At 44.5% G+C, this 21,410-nt stretch overlaps 1 protein-coding gene across 24 annotated transcripts in view; it reads right to left on the minus strand.

Annotated features, from left to right (window-relative positions):
* Positions 1-21,410, minus strand: part of CADPS2 (calcium dependent secretion activator 2) — a 452,803-nt gene that overhangs the window by 397,761 nt on the left and 33,632 nt on the right. The window lies entirely within an intron of this gene.

Here is a 21,410-nt window from a genome sequence, read left to right on the forward strand (position 1 = left end):
AGACCCAACTGTACTGGAACCTTAGAGATTTCCATTTTATTTTAAACTACTTCGTGGAACTCTTGTTCCAGGAGGAAAACAAAAGAGTTTTGTTACAGGAGAAATGTTTGAAGTTTCCTAAGCTCGTAGAAGATACTTATAGAAGTTTGTCTTACCTGCTGCCAGATTCTTCTAAGACAAGAGGGGGAAGAGAAGTCTCCCCTTTGCAGAAAGTACTTAGCCCTTACTTTGCACTTTGATCCCCAGAAAAGTCCTCTATCAATGCCAAGGAGCACTCGAGCAACGGTCTGTTCATGCACAACCCACATTTAGAAAAATGGTCTTCCATTGTGAAAATCCTGGTGACGCTTTCAGTCCCGTGATACATCTAGCGGTTTTGTGAACAAAGTCAGCTTCCAGGCAGTCAGATCCCCAGCACTCAACAATACAGCACTTTAAATACCAACCCTGAAATATTGCCAATTTATCTGAAAATATTAACTATGAAATAGAGTAACCAAATAATCCAAGAAACAAGTGTTTTTTAATAGAAGCTGCAAGCATATCTTTAGCGAGTGTAGCTCATTAAGTACACGACGCATAAGTAACCTGAAGAATTAAAATGGAACCAAATTGAACAAAAAATCTTTTCACTGAAAACCTTGAACTTGGTGGCACTTAGTTTGCACCTCACAATTACGACTCTTTAAAAATATTCTATTATTCACTTTCTCTTCTAGGGGATTTGGTTTGATGCCGTATATTCACACTTTTTCCCCGGTTAATAGATTGCTGTAGGAAAAAAATCACTGAGACCTAAAAGATTAGGGGAGATAAATCGACACGTCCTGGCCCCGCCACCTACAAGCAAATAGTGAACTTTAAAGAGGCTGCCTCTGGCAGAAAATACCCAATACCTGCACCCAATTTCTGCCTCCGCAGAAAATACCCAATACCTGCACAGCCTTGTGCTGGACGCGTACGGCAGCCCATGCTCGGGGCCACCGCGCACCCACACAAGCAGCCCCACACGGGTGCCCCGACCCGACCTGGGTGCACACGCGCACCTTCCTGCGCCCCCGGGAGCCCACCTGAGAGCCTCGCGGAACTCCAGATCCTGGTTCGGTAGCTGGAAAAGGCCTGCGACCCTGCACGTCTAAGTCCCCAGACAACAAAGTCCCCAAACCCGCTGACGGTCACGCCGGGAGGGCACAGGTCCAGCGAGAAAGACGTGGCCCCGTGCGATCTGTCACGTTAACGGATTAAAGAGCAAAAGCCCTGTGATCATACTAGTGCTTGGAAGGGGCTAAGGACTCCGTCACCCTTTTGCAAATAAGAAGTACTTAGCAGGCGAGGAGCGACACTGAAGTCTGCCCCTTAGGGAAGCACATGTGGCTGGAGGCCCCGGATGACGGGTCACTGCGAGCTACCGGCACGCTCCCATTTACACCAGGGACGGCGAGGGGACCTCGTCCCGCCGCTGCTACCAACACACTGGGGTTTCTGGTGCAACCGTACTAATCAAAAATAAGCATTTTGAAAAAAGGAAGATACGCCTTTACTAGAAATTACAGATCCGTATGGAAAAGCCAAGACAACTGAACCATGAGACTTCAGTAAGGGTTTAACTATAAGGACAGGCGACAAGATGCAAAGGGCTCTTAAGAGAGAAAACTCGGAATGCGCGAGCGGGGTCGGTGCGGGTCAAATGTCAGAAGCTCCCGGACGTACCAAGAATAACCTGGATGGAGCTTACAGCCCTACTACGGAAGCATCTGCGCTCCGGACGCCGAAGACCCCCCGAAACCACCCCACATGGAAAAGGGAAAGTCCAGCTTTTAAGACACCGAACCTGTAATTCCGTTTCTAAGAGGGAAAAATAGTTGCTCCAAGATTTGCTCCTTTTCACAACCAGTGGGGCCACTGCCGCCCGGGGCCTAGCGCCTGTCACCCCCCGCCCCGCAGCAGCGGCCGGACTCCGCCGCCACCCGGCGCACCCCGCGCCCTCGCAGCCACCGCGTCCGCCCCGGACGGGCCACACGCCTCCCCTCTGGGGCTGGCAGCGGCCCAGCACGCGGGCTTGTTCTTCAGGAGAGAGAACAGGTTCCTCAAGCAGACCCTCGAGGCCCACTACTAACCGCAACGGTCCGCGCCGTTAGACACTGACACACGCATGGACTGCAGTGGAACAAACCACTGGGTCGACAAATGACATCGCTAAAAACAGTGAAAGCCGGTGCCCCTGCAGGAGACCGCGCGGGGCCACGATCCCCGGGGACAAGTTCACGTACACGGAAGCCCACGGCTCTGCACGTGGCAAGTGGCCTCGCACCTTCACCTTCACGTCCTTTTCTTGCTCATCTCTCTGAAGCAGCGGGACTTGGGAAGAAAGCCCCGTGGGTAAGTCGCTACGGCAGGTGTTTAAGGACACGCCACCCACCCCCCGCCCCGCCCCGAGTCCCGGGCCTCAGCGGCCAGCCACGAACACACCCCGGGCCTCCCTGCGCGCAGCCCCCGATCCGGCCCCTCCGGCCCTAGACAGCCGCGCGTCCCGGGTGGGGACACGCACCGCCAGGATGCCGCAGAGAAGTCACGATCTGGGGAGACCCATTTCCTCCTCGCAAGGTAGGGGCCATCACCGGCGTCCCACAGTCCGGCTCTGGTCACGCAAGAGGAAGAGTCAGGGAGCAAACACCTCATCGGGGAGCCTCCGCCCGGGGTCCCGGACACGGGTCCACTGCCACGCGCCACGGACGATGACGAGCGGAGGACAAGGGGGCGCACGGCCTCCGCACAGGAACCCTGAAGCTCTAGACGGTGATGTGGGGGCTTCACGGATCCGGCCTGACCCCACTGGCCCCTCAACAAAGAGAAGTTCGAGAACCAAGCTGCCCCCCCCCCCCGTTCATCCTCACGAATGTGCCCCTCAAGAGACAAGACAGTATCAGCCGAGCCCTGGGCCCTTCCGAGCCCGCAGGGCGGTTCTCACGGACCACAAGGAATCCGGAAGCCTGACTCCTCCGGCACAGTCCCAGCCCAACCTACCAGCTGAGGGGACGGATCACTACGGGAATTCCTGACCCCAAGCTTCCAGCTTCTGAGCTCCCACTGTTGGTTTTTTTTTTTCATTTTTTATCATTTTATGTCTTGAATGGGGACGGTCAGTACCAGGCTCACAGGGAGTCTTTTGCTTCGAGTGACTAACAGGGACACCCCAGCCATCAATCCACGGTGGCCCCACGTTCCCAGCCACCACGATCCTCTGGTCTCAGACGGTGGGACGAGACCCAAACTCCAAGTTTGCTTGGAAAGGTCCAAGGGCAAAGCTTTAATCTTGAGCTGCAAACATCACAGCAGGGCATTGGGATAACCGGTGTTTCTATAGAAGAAAAAACCAGTGAACTTGCCTTAAACTTCATTTTTTCCCCATATTTGCATTTTATTTTTAATTGTAGTTGACATACAATATATTAATCTCAGGTGTGTGACGGTGATTGGACATTTATATCCATCACGAAACGCTCACTATGCTAAGTTGTAGTTACCATCTCTCCCACCTATAAAAAGTTTTTCTTGGAGGGGGGGTCGCCCATGTGGCTCAGCAGTGGGGCACCTGCCTTTGGCCCAGGCCGTGACCCCGGGACCCTGAGATTGAGTCCTGCTTCTCCTGCTTCTCCCTCTGCCTGTGTATCTCAGGAATAAATAAATATAAAAAAAAAGAAAGTAGAAGTAGAAGTAGAAGTAGAAGTAGAAGTAGAAGTAGAAGTAGAAGAAGAAGAAGAAGAAGAAGAAGAAGAAGAAGAAGAAGAAGAAGAAGAAAGGGAGGGAGGGAGGGAGGGAGGGAGAAAGGAAGGACGGAAGGAGAAGAAGAAAAGAAAAAGTTCTGTGTTTTTACACCACAGGCCCACTACTGGCTAATGCCTTATTCTCAAACATTTCCCAATTTTTCTTTTTAATTACTTTAGATCTTATTTTCACGCCAGCGTGGTTAACACTCAGGTGTCAGGGCTTCTATCTTGATGTCTATAAAGAGGCGGCCTTCCCTACCCATAGCGAACATCTCTATGCTTTACGTTACGTCTATTCTTCTGTTAGATTCAGGCGGAGAACAGTGATCCCGCAGTTTTATGTGTTGCTCAGTGACCGAGGTAATGTGCTCTTACTGCCCTTCGCCTACGTCACCCACCCCACCCACGTCCCCCCGGTAACCATCCGTCTGTTCTCTACAACAGTCTTTCCTTGTTGCCCTCTTTCCTTCGTCTGGGGTTTGTTTCTTGGAGTCTTCAGGAGGGAGATCCCATGGTACTTGTCTCTCCGACTTGGTTATTCACTTAGCACTCTGCTCGCTCTCCAGATCCATCCACGCCATTGCAAATGGAAAGATCCCATTCACTTTCGTTGCTGATTAATATTCCGAGCCGTGTATACACACACCACTTTTTTTTTTTTGCATTTAAATTAAATTCGCCATCGGTTCAGGAGGGCACGTGATGTGACGAGCACCGGGTGTCACGTGCAGCTAATGCGTTACTGACCACCACCTCGAGGCCCATGATGTACTGTAGGTCGGCGAAACGTCCTCTCAAATGGCTTCCTATGTGGGCATCGGGGAGGCCTAATCAAGCATCCAACCTGATTTCAGCTCAGGTCATGGTCTCAGGGTCCTGAGATCGAGCCCCGCGTCAGGCTCTCCTTTGTGCGAAGCCTGCCTAAGATTTTCTCTCCCCCTCAGTCCCTCCCCCGATCGTGCTCTCTACAAGTAAGTGACTTTTTTTACATCTTCTAAGCCAGAACAAGGCCTACTTATAAGCATCTACCATCAGCTGGAATATAAACATTCACAACCACTGAAGACTAGCAATTTTTTTTTGACTACCAGAGATATACATTCTCTTTTCTGAAAATATTTTTAATGTAATAAAACATCTGCTCTGAAATCCTGTGCAAATGAATGGGTGACAGTTTTGGAATCATTGATAATCAATGATCTCCTGGCTTGGAGCAAAATGACCATTTTCACAGGTTATTTCTTCAATGGCATTTTTAAGGAAACGCCAAGCATTTCTGGTTCAACTTGAGTATGTGTGGCAGTGAGTCAACGGGAAAGAGAATACCTAAGCTTTTCTGAAACCTCTGAATTATTGTGACTGGAGATTCCTACCCGAGGCTGTAACAGGGCGTCCTCAGGACGCCGCGCACCGTGGGGGTCAGCTTCCCCGTATGTAATGACTGCACTGACAGACCTTACATGCTTACACACCTGATAGGACCTTTCCAGGTCTGGACTTGAAGTCAACTACCTCTTCCTCCCATATTTCTCTACCCTAACACGTCATAACCTCCCTCCCTGGTTGTGATCCAAGCCATCAGAGAACCAGGACAGGTACTGGGAGAAGCCAAGGGGGAGGGTCTCAGAACTATCGAGGGCTGGAGAAAGCCAACGCTAACCGGGGGCAACACTACACACTCCACGGTCCTTCCCCAAACAAGGGGAAAAGGGGAAAAAGGAAAACCACTGTGCGTGGTACTACCAATGTGCTCCCGCCCTGCCCAGGCCTAAACCCAAACAGCTGTGTATGAGGACGCAGCCACACCGACCTGGACCCCTGGCTCCTCATGGGTGCTTGTTCGGTGCTTCCCTGCGAACCCTCCGGCCAAGCTCTCTACTTGCTCCAGTAGAAGTCACGGCCCCTCATCGTAGTGGTCCTTCGGGCGGAGCACGGGACGTGCGCACGTGGGCCGCACCATCCTCTCCGAAAGTCCGATGAAGAGCGAGGAGCCCCAGTGACTTCAGGTTCTCAGATACTCTGTGTGGCGGAGGCGCTGATGGGAGGAGACCTGTGTCGTCAGAAACTATTCATAACGCTGGTCATTTAAGCGATTTCAAGTCAAAGCTACAAACATCTTTTCCTACATAAATCTTTCTGAGGACGACGAAGAGGAGTGTGCCCTTTTGAGTGAATAAATCACTTCTATAACTATCTCAGTTCGACGCTAAAATGAACTGGCCTCGAGCTGGGAATAAAAATTTGACCTGCTGTTTCTTATCCTACGACGGACCCAAGCGAAAAGAAAACACAAAGTAAAAAAAAAAGTAAAAAAAGAAAAAAAAGAAAACACAAAGTGATGAGGAAATAGAGGCCAGAATCTACAATGTATTGCCCGATTAATCGATTAATTCCCCCCAGTAACTTCACTATATTGGCAACGACAGTTAAACTAGCATTTATGTTATAAATCCATTAACACTGACTTAAATAACTGCATGTTTCTAGACAAAAAAGTTGTTCACCCAGATTCCTGTCATCTATTAACAGCAACTCTAATGATTCTTTTCTTTCTCTTGCAGCTTATTCTAGCCCGAGAAACCTACAGCTATCTCAGTGAACAGTACAGATCAAAACCATGAGTTCCCGAGGCTAGCACCGGGAATTTTTGCCAAAATTACCACTTACATAGGTTTTTTCTCCACAGCTCTGGCCTGGACAACCCAGTCGACTTCTTTTTTTTTTTTTTTTTTTTTTCCCCAGTCGACTTCTGATACATGTGGGCTGTAGCCATACTCTCTACAGTGAGATCTCAAATTCCAGCCTTGGAGAAGGGGGTCTCTTCCCAAGTGTGTTGCTCCCTTCGTTGATTAGTTTGCTGAGGCTGCCACAACAGTATCACAGAGCAGGTGCCTCAAACAACAGGAATTTGCTTCCTCATAATTCTGGAGCTTCACGTCCAGGACCAAGGCGTCAGCAAGTTCAGTTTCTTTCTGCCCTCTGTTTGCCTTATAGATGGTCGCCCTCTTGCTGGATCCTCACCCGGTCTTTCCCCGTGCGCATGCATCCCTGTCTCGCTCTGCATGTCCTCGTCCCCTCTGCCAGACTGGATGAGGGTCTACCGTAACAGCCTCATTTTAACTTGGTGACATCTTTAGAGATCTGCTCTCCAAATCAGATGACATTCTGGCATAATGGGGGATCAGGATTTCAACATATGAATTTTGAGGGCACCGTTCAGCCCATAACACTTGGACGCTCCCGTATATCTCATGAAGACATCATTTAAAGTTCTCTTTGCTCCTTTTGTGGTAAATCATTAATCTCATTAAGGTTTTCTTGTTCAAGTTTTGCAAAAGTTTCTGCTTCCAGGTCGAACCCTTTGATACTTTGATGGTGCAGTGGTGTTTAGACTGGAATCCTTACATTTTTATGCTCGTGTTTTTATGACTCCATTCCTATGCTTACAGACCTTTGTGATTTAGAATTAAGTGTAGTTTTACTGAATTCTGGTATAGTTCTGTTGAATGTTTTGCCACCATTCTTAACCGTCAGGATGTTACTGACCCAGGTCCTGCAGTAGGACATTAGAAACCTGGGTAGCAGCAGCTGCAGGTTGCTGCAGTGAAGTGACAAAACCTAACTGCTCCTCCAGAGTGGACAAGAAGGATGCAGACACCTGAGTGTTGTCTTGAAGGTGGAGCTCAAGGAGCTCAAGGTTGATTCCTCAGACTGAGACTGAAGTTTTCATTATCAATGTACATAAAGCAAACTGAATTCACATAGCTCTGAACACAGGCATAGCATCCACCTGACATTTTCTGAAGGCCCAGAATTTGCCACAATAATGTTCTATTTCAGTAAAACTAAGATACTGGATAAATTTATGGAAAGCAGTATTTCAAAACTCAGTCTTGGCACCAGGGATGTTCATTATTACTGGATTGTTTCTGTGTATTTTCAGGAGAAAGGAAAGAGCTACGAAAGTCACCTTTACCTTTATAGAGAGATAGGATTTTGATGTACAGGTACGCACACCTGCGTGTGGAGGTCTATATATGGATAACTCCAACTTAGGACTTCAAGTCGCTTGGATTCTTAGGACACTGGTGGGCTTCTGAAGTACTTGGCAAGACACCACCTTGCCACGGAAACAAGGCTGTGTCCCTTTAGTGACTCATGGTTTCACATCATTTTCTGCATATATGTTGTCTATTTCATATCTTTTAAATTTTCAGTTAAAGTTTTGTGATAACAAGTGTCTAAGAAATGCTTCCGCACATCTTAGTACAAAACAGCTTTGTAATGTATTTTAAAATACCCACAAATATCAACTATCAAGCCATGAAAAGACCTTGAGGAATCTTAAATGCATATTACTAAGTGGTGTTTTTACATATGGACATAAAAAAAGTCCTCGGAAACCACTCTGTATTACCCACTACTAAGCAAGACTACTAATTAGGGAAATTATTTGGTAAACTGAGCAAACTCTATTTCAATCATTTAGATCACTTGCTGTTGCTTTTTCAATCTTTTAAAGATTCTAGTATTCTAGGTCCTCAGCTAGTTGGGAATTTTACTCATTTCTCTCCTACCTGTCCACTTCCTTTCATGGAATTTGAAGACTCAAGTCCCCAAGAACTAAAACAACCTACTTGTACCAGTACCTTATTCAGTGATTTCTGGTAACACATCAATTCCCCAACTGTATGATGCCATAAGCCCATGAAAGTTATAAATGTTGAGTTATTCTAAAGGATTTTCATGATATACTGACAAAACAGAACTTCAAAAAATGAAAGCAGCATTTACTTCTAGTTACAGATCTAAAACTCTGAGCAAATGCTGAAAGCTTAAAAAAAGTCTCTTAGATGGTCAATGTTATGGGAAAAAATACGGTGTAAAATAACTATAATATGGGAATTGCAAGTATTAGTCGTCTATAGGAACGGGTGTGGAGGGCATCCTCCATTATGCTAGGTCCAACCCTTATCATATTCAGGGATCTCTCTGCATGATCTAGCACAAGCATTCATTCTTTCAGTATTTCAATCATTACTGTCTTCCAGTTATTACAGGTTAGATGCTAAAAATATCTAGTTCCATTACTGCTAGTATGGTTTATTTAAATTTATGGTCATTTTAAGTATGGTATATCCTCCTACGAACTTATTGTAGAACCAACACTACTGTTATTACAGTGAAAACCTAGTAGTTATTTTGGGCTCTCAACATATTGTTTGTTAACTGCTCCTTGAGCCTCATAAAGCTAGGAATTTTCCGGTCTTACATCCAATACGGAACACAGCTGGAAAAGCTGTGAAAAAGGAAACCAAGGACCCACCACTTCCCATTCTTCCTCCATTCACATTTTAAACCAGCAATAGGTAGAAGGAAAGATTTTTCAAAGTCAACATTATCTTAGAGAAAAGTACAAGCTAATTACATCTTTATCTGTACTAAGTCCCTTTTGACCCTCCCTGCAAGATGTAAATCAATACCTGCATTTATGGGGTTTTTCTTCTCTTCCTACTCCCAATTAAAAAAAACAAAGTATAATCATGCATAAGAACACTTTCGTTTTCTATTCAAGTCCAAGCTCCAAATTATATCAACAGCCTACAATAATTATATTGCTTAATTATGCTAATTTGTGATAATTACATTTAAGTCTTTTTGCTAAAATGTTATTGTGATGTTATATAACTCATCATTTCTAGCTGTTTATTGACCACAAATGGAGTGTTTATAGTTTTCTAGTCCAAAAGCAAGCCAAACCGCCATCACTGGTAAATTACCTTGCGTATTTATGTTAAGAATCTTGGAGGTTCAGAAATTCTCTTAAGAACTCAACTTTAATATCATAAAGTTTGACTTAAGTAAATGCCTGGAAATGCATGTAGGCTGTTCAGGAATATTCTGATAATACCACCGCAATAAAACTGCACAGTTCTAAAGAATAGCTTGGTCTCAATTACTTTTTCAGGGCTTTATTTAGTAAGGGCATTTTTAGTACTGCACCAAAAAAAAGGGTAATAATGGGAAATATTTAACTAATCAAGGATTCTTTTTAAGTTACAAATGTACTAACTTCCCCTATTTTCCTTCCTCAAAGGCTGAAACCCTGAAAAAGGAGTACGTCCCATAAAAATGTTAACCAGGTATTAGGGAATGTACTTGTTAGGATGAGCACTAGGTATTATAAGTAAGTGAGCAATCACTGAATTCTACTCCTGAAACCAATTATCCATTATGCTTTAACTAGTATTAAATCCTAAAGAAAAGAAAATTTAACCAAGGGGAAGGGAGGTCTGACTTAAAGTTTTAGAAGTCATGTTCATCCATGCCAGCTTTTAATTAAAACTATTTTTACAGCAGCGTCCCCACAGAAGACCCCTTACCCCAATAAATGCACAGCCTGCCCCATTATCAAAATCCTCCAGAGACGTGTATTTGCTACGGTTAATAAACCTACATTGACATCATAATCATCCAAAGGCCTAGGTTTACCTGAGGGCTTACTCTATGGTTTTGGACAAATGTATACTAACGACATGTACCCATGAGTATGTCCCCGTATTTTCACTGCCCTAAAAGCCCTGTGCTCTGTAGCCATCCATCCCTTTCCTATCCCTCAACCACCATTCAGCTATTTTACTTTCTCTATAGTTTGCCTTTTACAGATGACTGGAATCATACAGAAGCCTTCCAGGGATCCCTGGGTGGTGCAGCGGTTTGGTGCCTGCCTTTGGCCCAGGGCACGATCCTGGAGACCCAGGATCGAATCCCACGTCGGGCTCCCAGTGCATGGAGCCTGCTTCTCCCTCTGCCTGTGTCTCTGCCTCTCTCTCTCTCTGTGTGTGTGACTATCATAAATAAATAAAATTTTATTAAAAAAAAAAAAAGAAGCCTTCCAAATTGGTTTCTTGACTTAGCAATATGCATTTTAAGATTCCTCTGCATTTATTATGGCTTGGTATTTCTTTTAAGTCCTGAATATTTCACCGTCTTAACATACCAGCTATTTACCCGCTTACCTACTGAACATCATGGTTGCGCCCACTTGTTGGAAACTATAAATAAAGCCGCTATAAACATCCATGTGCTGATTTCCCCGTGAACATGAGTTTTCAGGTACTTTGGGCAAATACTAATGACCACAGTTGCTAAACTGTACGGAGAGAGGTTAAGAAGGCATCAAACCATCTTCCAAAAACAGCTGTTCCATTTTGTATTCTCACCAGCAACGTGAGTTCTTATTGCTCCCCGTCAGCATCTGGTGGTGTCCATGTCCCAAGTTTTGGCCAATCTAACAGGTATGTAGTGGGAGCTCACGGCTGTACTTTGCATTTCTCCCAGCTTCGGCTTTAAAATTACTTCATTCGCGTGCGGTGTATAGGGATGGGGGCGGGGTGCAGAGCTAGTCCTAGTATTCTCATTTTATTTTACTTTTTTTAAGATTTATTTATTTATTTATTCATGATAGACACACACACAGAGAGAGAGAGAGAGAGGCAGAGACACAGGAGGAGGGAGAAGCAGGCTCCATGCAGGGAGCCCGACGTGGGACTCGATTCCGGGACTCCAGGATCACGCCCTGGGCCAAAGGCAGGCGCCAAACCACTGAGCCACCCAGGGATCCCCAGTATTCCCATTTTAAAGCAGAATAAGATGAGGCTAAGGAAAAGTGGGCCCAAATCGCCCACAGCTCGCATGTGGAACCTGATGACAAAGTCTAACTGCATCAGATTGTCTGCCTTGCAAGCGATCTCCTGGAAAGCACTTTGAAAAACAGGTCAAGCAGAGAACATTCTGGGTGGGAATATCAGCAAAATCCTATGGGGGAAGAAGGAGAGATGCAAAGCAGATCACATAACCAAAATGACATGAAATCTTCTCAATTTAGTGAAGCCTGAAACAAACGCAGAGCTCGGAAACATCACATGAAATACTCCGAGAAGCCTGGAGCTGCGCCACGTAACCGTAACAGTACCAGTAAGAACTAGAAAATCTGTGTCGTGGGGCTTAGGAAACGTACGTCCTACAAGAATGGTATTCTTGTGTTTACACGGCTTGTTTTTTCAAACCAAGTATATTATTCACAATATACCAAAAATTCTGTGAGGTTAAACCTTGTGTCCGGTTTTGCCGCGACACGACCATGTCCATCTGCTTGGGCGCTGGCGCGGCTTCTGCGCTGCAAGAGTCCACAGACACGCTATGGCCCGCAAAGCCCAAAATACTTAGGTTGTATTTACACCAATAAATACAAATGGAGTCATTTGATTCTATGGCTTTAAAGATAGCCAGCATTTCATTATTTTTTATAAGTTCCTGTGACTCAAGATGTTCACACAGTTGTCATTTTACTGAATTGGCTGTATTTTGGTTCATGGATGCCTCCTTTAGACACCTGATGCAGGGTCTGTGTACCGTCCCAGGCTGAGCGGGAATTATTCCTAGGTCAGTCCCATGGAGCTTTCACACAAAGCTTAAAACCCAAATTAGAGGGCAGGCCGGGTGGCTCGGCGGTTTAGCGCCACCTTTGGCCCAGGCCGTGACCCTAGAGTCCCGGGATCGAGTCCTGCGTCGGGCTCCCAGCATGGAGCCTGCTTCTCCCTCTGCCTGGGTCTCTGCCTCTCGCTCTGTCTCTGTCTCTCATGAGTAAGTAAAATCTTCAAAAATAAATAAATAAACAAACAAACAAACAAATAAATAAATAACAACCCAAATTAGAAAGCATGAAGGAAAGTAAAACTGAAGCAGGCGGTTTTACAGGCAAAAGTCAAGATGTGTGTAAGATGTGAGGCAGGCTTTAAAAAATAGAAAATAAAAAAAAAGATTCCTGCATAGACTTTGCAGCACAGCCACAATGAAGTGGTCTGAACATGTAAATACATATTCCTGCAGCTCATCACCATTCCACACGTCCCGTATGCTTTCCTTCGTCGGAAGCCTTAACAGTATCTGCAAAGCTCACCTACTGGAGACAGACTCCTAACCTGACCCAAAATGCTAGCTAATTTGCTTCTGGAAAGAATTGTGCTCACGACTGCATGTGATGCTCAAGAACACAGTTCGAATGATTATGCTTTGACCTCACATCTGGAAAAACCGCTGATTTCACAAAAGCCATACCCCAGCAACTTCCTCTACAGTTTTTAACAAAAGATCAAAACCCTAACCGTCATTTAGAAGTCAGGTAAAATACGTCATTGTCCAAGTTGCTCCCTGGCTGCAGACAAGCAAGGAATGCTCTCGGCAGGTCAGACCGCGGAGAGACACAACAGAAGCAGGCCTCAAAGGAGGGGAAAAAAAGCAACCCTGCCGTGGCTAATAACGGAAAACAAAAATTCATATTCCAGAGAATCGTTAAGCCTTGACAAGACAAATACGGAATAGGCTCGCCAGTTCCTGCAGGGCCATCAAACTGCATCATTTACCACCTCTGACCTACCAGCCACTGGCGGCAAAGTTTCCTTTCAACCCGCAGACAGCAGCTCTAATTGCGATCATTCTGCTTAGGCAACAACCAGGTTCTCGTCAGAACAAAAGATTCCACGGTCTCAAGATGAAGTTCCACTTGCTAAATTTCTCAAATTTAGCGTTTAAAGAAATCATTTTATATCAAGGAGTGCGCTTCAAACTTTTCAGTCCTTTATTCAGTAGAGAGATACCTGAGGCTCATCTCGAAGTCCTGTCTTACTCGCACAGTGCTGCGGTATTTCAGGGAAGAAGGGGGAAAAAAGAAAAAAAAAAAAAAAAAGCCTCCCTTGTCTGTCCGCCCACCGTAATGGGACCCCAGAACCTCCGTCCCAAGCTTCGGGCACTAAATGGCAATGCTATCCCTTGTTCAAACACCACCTTAGCATGTAAATGGCTAATAGATTAGGATACGGTCATAACATCTCGATGCTGGGAATGAAAAAGGACACTGATGAGGTAATAAAAGTCCAAGTTATGAAAATGGGCTCTTTCTCCCTCTTCTAGATAGTTCTCCTCCAGGAGTCTCAAGTAAACATGCTTCTGCTTTGAGATACGCATTCACATCCCCTGCAGACAGTGATGACACGCAGCCTTAGTCCTTAGGCCCGGGGGGGCTGCTCTTCCCTCCTAAAGGGGACCGTCCCACCTGCCCAGGCCAGGCTAGCAGGGCTCCACCACGGATGCACGGGTGAGATCAGCTGCAACTCAGAAGGCCGTTGTCACCGCAGGGCACGGCCGTGCTGGGCGCATCCACGCAGGAACTGCAACCAGACCTCCCTGGGCAGAGGCCCGCCCGCCCTGCACCCGGCTCTGTCCTCCGTGGCCCAGGCCCTCACGTCCGCGCCACTGGGCGCTGAGCCCCGCTCCCCATCTCGTCCTCCCCACCACGGCCTGCAGCCCCCGGCCTGACCCCGACCCCAGGACCCGCCCGCGCCCCTACATCTTCCCCCTAATGAGCGACTCCCACCGCCGTCCAACAAAAATCAGCAACCGGTGAGGATACAAGTCATGGAAAAGCGGATTTTCACTTAATGTGTCATTTAATTGTCACAGAAATCACCCGGGATAAAGCTTTTGTACCATCCCCAGGTCACTGACGAGACGCCAAGTTGAGGTAAGTCCAGAAGTGTGTGCAAGGGCACGTGGGCAGCGGGAGGAACCGCACCTGCTAGGTACAGAGTTCGAGCCCTGAGCCGCTCCCCGCGGAAGGCACACTGGGCACGAGCCCCGACGCCGGGCTCCTGGGTCCGGGTGCCTCCTCGGGCCCTGCGGGACTCGGGGCGCTGACGCCTGGGCCAAGGACGGCTTCCTCCACGACCATCGCTTTCATCCTTCCCTACGTTCGAGGCCCACCGGCATCTATTTTCTCTTCCACCCTTTTTTCTTTTAGGTTCTTATTTCAGTTTCAGTAGCTCCTTATAAATCACGATTAGTCCTCCTTCTATGTGACACGTACTGCAGATCTTCTGTTTGATTTTTCGACCTTGCTTCTGAACTTTGGCAAATGTACAAATGTCTTAATTGCCTCTTGTTTTGAACCTTGTATAGGAATGTCTCCTCCACTCTTAAGTGCTCGTCCTATTTCATTTTCTGTATTTGTAATTTATTCTCAGTTTGGACCTTATTCTTGTGCATTACGTGAGGAACTATTCTAAGTTTATAGTTGTTTCAACACTATTTATTAGGAAGTCCATTTTTTCCTCAATTGGTACACCCTCCTTTTCATATACTAAGTTTTATAATCAATGAAACAATGAAGACATAATCCAATGGCAAAGAAACAATGCAGATGCCCTTCATTTGTTGACTGAGGAGTTCAAGGGGGAAAAATAGCAATAGCAGCCAGAAAAAGTACAGTAATTGGGTGACAAGGAGGATTAACCCACCCTAGTACTATAAATTCTCCAGAATTAAAAATTCTCACCAAATGGCAAATATTTACACTTAATCCAGACACCCCATTTCTAGTGTATTCCAAGACATGCTCATGAATACAAAATTACAAAATAACCACCGCAGCACAAATATAGTGTCATTATTTCTAAGAACAAACTCTGGTTTACCAACGCAAGGATAAAGAGCTCTAAGCGCACTATGGAGACCAGTCTACACGGAGCGATCAAGGAAAACTACCCAATGAAAAAGGATGATACACAATGATGTTCCAATAGGATTCTTCCTTGATGAGCGGGCAGGCAAGGGAGCAAAATTAAAATAGATATAAAATGTATTTTCACAACAAGAGGATAAAAAAAACACTGATATGGTTCCCGTGGGAAAGAGGGGATATAACCGAAAACAAGACTTCTGTGACTACACCTTATAGTTTTAGTCTTGGAAACAAAGTTTTTGCGTTTTTGAATTCATTAACTTATTCTTAATTAAAATTTTTACTGAGATAATTGCAGGTCGCACACAGCTGAAAGAGAAAGGTCCACTGTCTAGTTTGCTCCAGGGTAATAATTGCAGAAGTAGAGAATAATATTGAAACCACCATATAGACATTGACACCATCCATCTATCTTAAATCTCCCCAGCTTAATTTGTATTCCCTGTATATGCACATTAGGTTGTGATTTCATCACCCGTGATGGTTCCTCTAATTCAACGCCATCGATACAAAACCCCAAGGCCCATTAAGAACATCATCACCCCACCTGGTCCCTAACCCCTGGTGAAAACTAAGGTCTTTGATTTCTAGAATTTTAACCTTTAGAAAGTGCTGTATAGTTAACTTTTGCTTCTGGGAAGACTGAGTAGATGTATTTTTCCCCATTCCTCCCATTAAGCACAACTAAAAATCTCGTTTATCATACAGAAAATAAGGACATGAGTATTAAGGAGAAAAAGACAGGCTAGAAACCAAGAAGCGACACTGGTTGGTTCCGTCTCATATATTGAGATTTGGAGCTGAAGATGTAGGGCACCTAGAAACACCGATGGGCCAAAACCAAACAAAGCCCCACCCAAAGGCTTCCCCAAAGAACTTCTAGCCAAAGAACTAACGTGCAACTTGAAAAGACAGAAAACATTTAGGCCGCAGCCACTCTATTCCAAACACACACACACCACTTGCCAAACCTACCCCCTTCTCCTCACCCTTGCCAGCAGAGGTCAAGCAGAAGCCTATAATTTACCTTCTTTGGGGACTTTCACGCTTTGAACGCTCCCACCTTGGCTGTGCCAAATACCTCCAAGTAGGAGAGGAAGCGGGTTTACAGTCCTCTGGGCAACAGCGAGCACTCTCCTTCCAGGTCACTGGAGGCAAATACGGTGAGCCTGGACTGCAGCCTCCACTCAAGGTGGCATCTCTCCCCCTTGAGTGGGGACAAAGGAGGCCGAGTGGAAACTAAAGACTTTCACCATCACCCAATGGGAACGCCATGGGGTCCGTGGAGAGAGAAAGGACTCCCCAACCAGCAATACTTAAGAGCCTTCATATGCACGTCCACAGGCTGAATAAAGAACCTAGGCTATACCTCCTTGCCCCTGCCAGCAGTCAACACAACCGGCTGAAACACAACGTTTAAATAACACCCAGAGTTTCTCAGGGTACAAAAATATCCAGATTTCAATAGAAAAATCATAACCAAGAGCCAGGATTATCTCAAGCTGAATGAAGAGAGGATCACACGCCAATAGTGAAATGACAGATATTGGGTTTCTGCAAAGATTTTAAAGCAGCCACCATAAATATACTTCAAAAGAACAATTAAAATTATTTAAAACCCATGGGAAGAAAAATAGCCTCAGAGAAATCAAAAGTCTCAACAAGGAAATAAGGAAAAAAACAAATTGACATTTTTATAAATGAAACAACCAAAATTTAAGATTCAGTGAATTCATTTAACGACAGAATGGAGGGAGCAGGAAAAAAAAACCCCATTAACTAGAAAGCAGAATAGGAAATGGCCTATGTGAACAACAAAGAAAATAAACTGAAGACAATGAACAGCGCAGCGCCTTGGCAAACTATGGGATTATTAACTTTGTCACTGTAATCACAGGAGAGAAGAAACAGAATCAGTCAACAAGACTGAGCCTGAAAAAGTACTGAACGGTGGCTGAAAACTCTCCAAGTTTTCCAGGAGACAACCCGACAGATTCGAGCAGCTCAGAAAACCCCGAATACAGTAACCCCAAAGACCTATCATTAGAGCAGCTGAGAAAAATGATATACTTTATAGAAAATATATTTTTCGCTGGAAATCCTGGAGACCAGAAGTGACAATGTCACGCAAGAGTTGAAATAAACCGTCAGCCTCCACTCCTGTAACTCAACAAAATATCCTCAAGAAATAGAAGGGAAATCCAGAATTTCTCAGATAAAGTCAAACTAGAACTCGTCACAATCAAACCCACTTTAAAGCTACGGCTGAAGTGTTTTCTAACCAGAAGAGAGACCAAAAGCAAATACCCTGGACCATCACAAAGGGAGAACAACAGAATAAACCGAAACGCAGGTAAACATAACAGCCTTTCCTCCTTTCAGAGTTCTAAACCACGCTGGTGGTTGAAGCAAAACTTATTTCCGAGAGTAGGTATAAAAACAATTATTTCATCCACTTCGTTTTCCAGGATAGTTGACAGTGCTGTCTTTGTCCCAGGTACACAGCGACTCCACTTCCCTACGTGCGCTGTGTCGGCCACAAGTGGAGCTCCCAGCCCCACCATACATCGCCGTCACGTACCATTGGCTACAGTCCCTATTCTGCGCACCTTTTATTCCCATGACTCATTCCTTCCCAAACTGGAAGACCCTTTCCCGCTCCCCTTCACCTATCACCCCACGCCCTCACCCCTTCCTTCTGGCAACCATCAGTTTGTTCTTTGTTTAAAATAGGCCTGATTCTGCTTTTTGTTTTTTCTTTTGTTGTTGCTTTCTTGTTGATTCCACATGCGTGAAATTTTAGGGTGTTTGTCTTTCTCAGTCTGACTGAACAAAATGCCCTCTAAGTCCATCCGTGTTGTAGCAAATGACAAGATCTCATCCTTTTTATGGCTGGGTAAGACGCTCTATATAGGAAACCCAAAGACTCCACCAAAAACCCTTAGAAAAGAAAGGGATTCAGTAAAGTTGCAGATACAAAATACCCAGCAATCGGTATTTCTATACACTAGCAACAAAGTAAAAGAAACTAATTCCATTTACAATGGGACCAAAAAAGAATAAGATACCCAGGACTTAATGTAACCAGGGAGTTGAAAGACCTGTACCCTGAAAATCATAAAAAACACTGATGAAAGAATCTGAAGACTACACAAATATGTTCCCTACTCGTGGATTGGAAGAATATTGTTCAAATGTCCAAGTTGTTCAAAGCAACCTATAGATCTAATGTAATCCTGCTCAAAGCATCACAGCATTTTTCACAGAACTAGAATACTAAAGTTCGTATGAATCACACGAGACCACAAATAGCCAAAGCAATTCTGAGAAAGAATTAAGCTCAAAATATCAATTCCAGATTTCATAACCTACCACAAAGCTGTAGTACTCAAAACATTCTGGATCTAGCACAAACAGACACATTGATCAATGGAACAGAAGAATATGGAGCCCCCAAAATAAATCCATGTTTCTATGGTCAATCTATGACAAAGGAAACAAGACTATACAACAGGGAAAAGATACGCTCTTCAATAAATGGTGTTGGGAAATGGATGGCCCCACGTAAGAAATGAAACTGGGCTACCTTCTAATACCCTACACAAAAATAAACTCAAAATGGATTAAAGACCTAAATGTCAGATACATAACCACAAAACCACAAAACACAAGCACTAACTTCTGATATCAGCTATAGCAACATTCTCCTACATAGGTCTCCTAAGGTGAGGGAAACAAAAGTCAAAAAAATGAACTATCGAGACTACATCCAAATAAAAAGCTTTTGTACAACAAAGGAAACCATCAACATTGCGCAATGAATGGGAGAAGATATTTGTTCAGGATATGTCTGATAAGGAGATAATATCCAGAATATATTTAGAACTTACATAATACCAAAAAAAAAAAGAATCCAATTAAACAGGAAGAGAATCTGAATAGACATTTTTCCAAAGACAACAAACAGATGGCCAACAGACATAGGGAAAGATGTTCATCACTCATCATCAGGGAAATGCAAATCGAAACCACAATGAGATCTCAAACCTGTCTGAATGGCTAAAATGAAAGGAACAGCAAGTGTTCACAAGGACGTGGGGAGAGGGGAGGAACACTTGTGCACTGCTGGTGGAAATGCAAACCTGTGCAGCCACTGTGGAAAACAATATGGAGGTTCCTCGCAAAATTAAGAGGAATACCCTGTGAGCCAATAATTCCATTATTGGGTGTTTATCCAAAGAACACAAAAACACTGATTCAAAAAGATATGTGCAACCCCTATGCTTATTGCACCATTATCTCCAATAGTCAACATAGAGAAGCAATCTAAGTATCCACTGACAGATGAATGGATGAAGATGGGGAGAAGGGGGGTACACACAGACACACACAGGAATATAGGAAATTATCTAAAACAAAAATGAGAGTCTATACTTCGATAGGACTGGCAAATAGGTGATACCAGTAGATTGTCACAACTTATGTCTACGTAGGTCATACCTACACAGCTACCTCTTAGAAAGCTATCAGGATTTACTTATTGCAGATATGACTTTAAAATATACTGAAGTTGGGCAGCCCGGGTGGCTCAGTGGTTTAGCACCGCCTTCAGCCCAGGGTGTGATCCTGGGGTCCCGGGATCGAGTCCCACGTCGGGCTCCCTGCATGGAGCCTACTTCTTCCTCTGCCTGTGTCTCTTCCTCTCTCTCTCTGTTTCTCATGAATAAATAAAGTCTTTGAAATATATATATATATATATATTTACACATGTATACACATATATATATAATCCATAGGAAAGCAGGACCAAGAAGTGAAAATGAGGAAACAAAATGAAATGGCAGACTTATGCCCTAACCTAAAAATGGTTATATTAAATATAAACGGCTCAAATACATCAATTAAAGACAGATGGACAGATTAAGAACCATGACCCAACGGTATACTATTTACAATAAACCCACTTCAAATAGGATACCGGCAACTGAAAGTACATCTAAGCAAAAGGATATCATGCAAACATTGATGAGGGGAAATTAGGACTCAGATACAGACTTCAGAGCAAAGAAAATCACAAGAATATTACATAAGTCAATCCACCAAGATGACATAGCTAACCTAAATGTGTGTGCTAAAAAGAAAAAAAAAAAGAGTTGCAAAATGTGTAAAGTGAAAGTCATAAAACTGAAAATATACAAGCCTACAAATGCAGTTGGAGGCTTCAAGCTACGAGGGGAGACAACCAGCAGTGACACAGAGTTCAACACCTCCAACCAGCAGAATCTAATGTCGGCACTCTGCCCAGAACACACATCCAAAAGCCTGAGCACATATCAGATAGACCATATTCTAGTTCACAAACTTCAAAGAATTTATAACTGATAGAGTGTGTTACTTGGCCACAATGGGGCCAAACTAAAAATCAGTAAAGAGGGGATCCCTGGGTGGCTCAGTGGTTGAGTACCTGCCTTCGGCCCAGGGCGTGATCCTGGGGTCCTAGGATCGAGTCCCAAGTCGGGCTCCCTGCATGGAGCCTGCTTCTCCCTCTGCCTGTGTCTCTGCCTCTCTCTCTCTCTGTGTCTCTCATGAATAAATAAAATCTTTAAAAAAAATAGAAATCAGTAAAGACAACAGGAAAATTTCCAAACACCTGAAAAATAAGCAGTGTACTTCTAAATAATCAATGGGTCAAAGAGGGTCTCAAGAGAATTTTTTTAGAAACGTTAAACTGAATATATGATGTATTTAGGTTTGTGGGATACAATCTAAGCTCTCTGATCAAGAACCTAGAGAAAGAACGAAATAAACCCAATTTAAGCTGAAAGAAACTGAAAACAGGCAATCAATGGGGGGGGGGGGGGAGGACAGATCAACGGAGCAAAAAACTGGTTCTTAGAGGAAAAGTATATAAAACTCCTAGAAATAACCATCGAGAAAAAGACACATCACCATTATCAGGAATGAAATATGACACTACAGATCCTGTAACCATTAAAAATGATGGAACACTATGAACTTCATGCTCAACAGTTGGACAGCTCACCAAAACAACGCCATCAATTCCT

The sequence above is a fragment of the Canis lupus genome, chromosome 14 (genome assembly GCF_011100685.1).
Source record: "Canis lupus familiaris isolate Mischka breed German Shepherd chromosome 14, alternate assembly UU_Cfam_GSD_1.0, whole genome shotgun sequence".
In the NCBI taxonomy this organism is placed as follows: domain Eukaryota; kingdom Metazoa; phylum Chordata; class Mammalia; order Carnivora; family Canidae; genus Canis; species Canis lupus.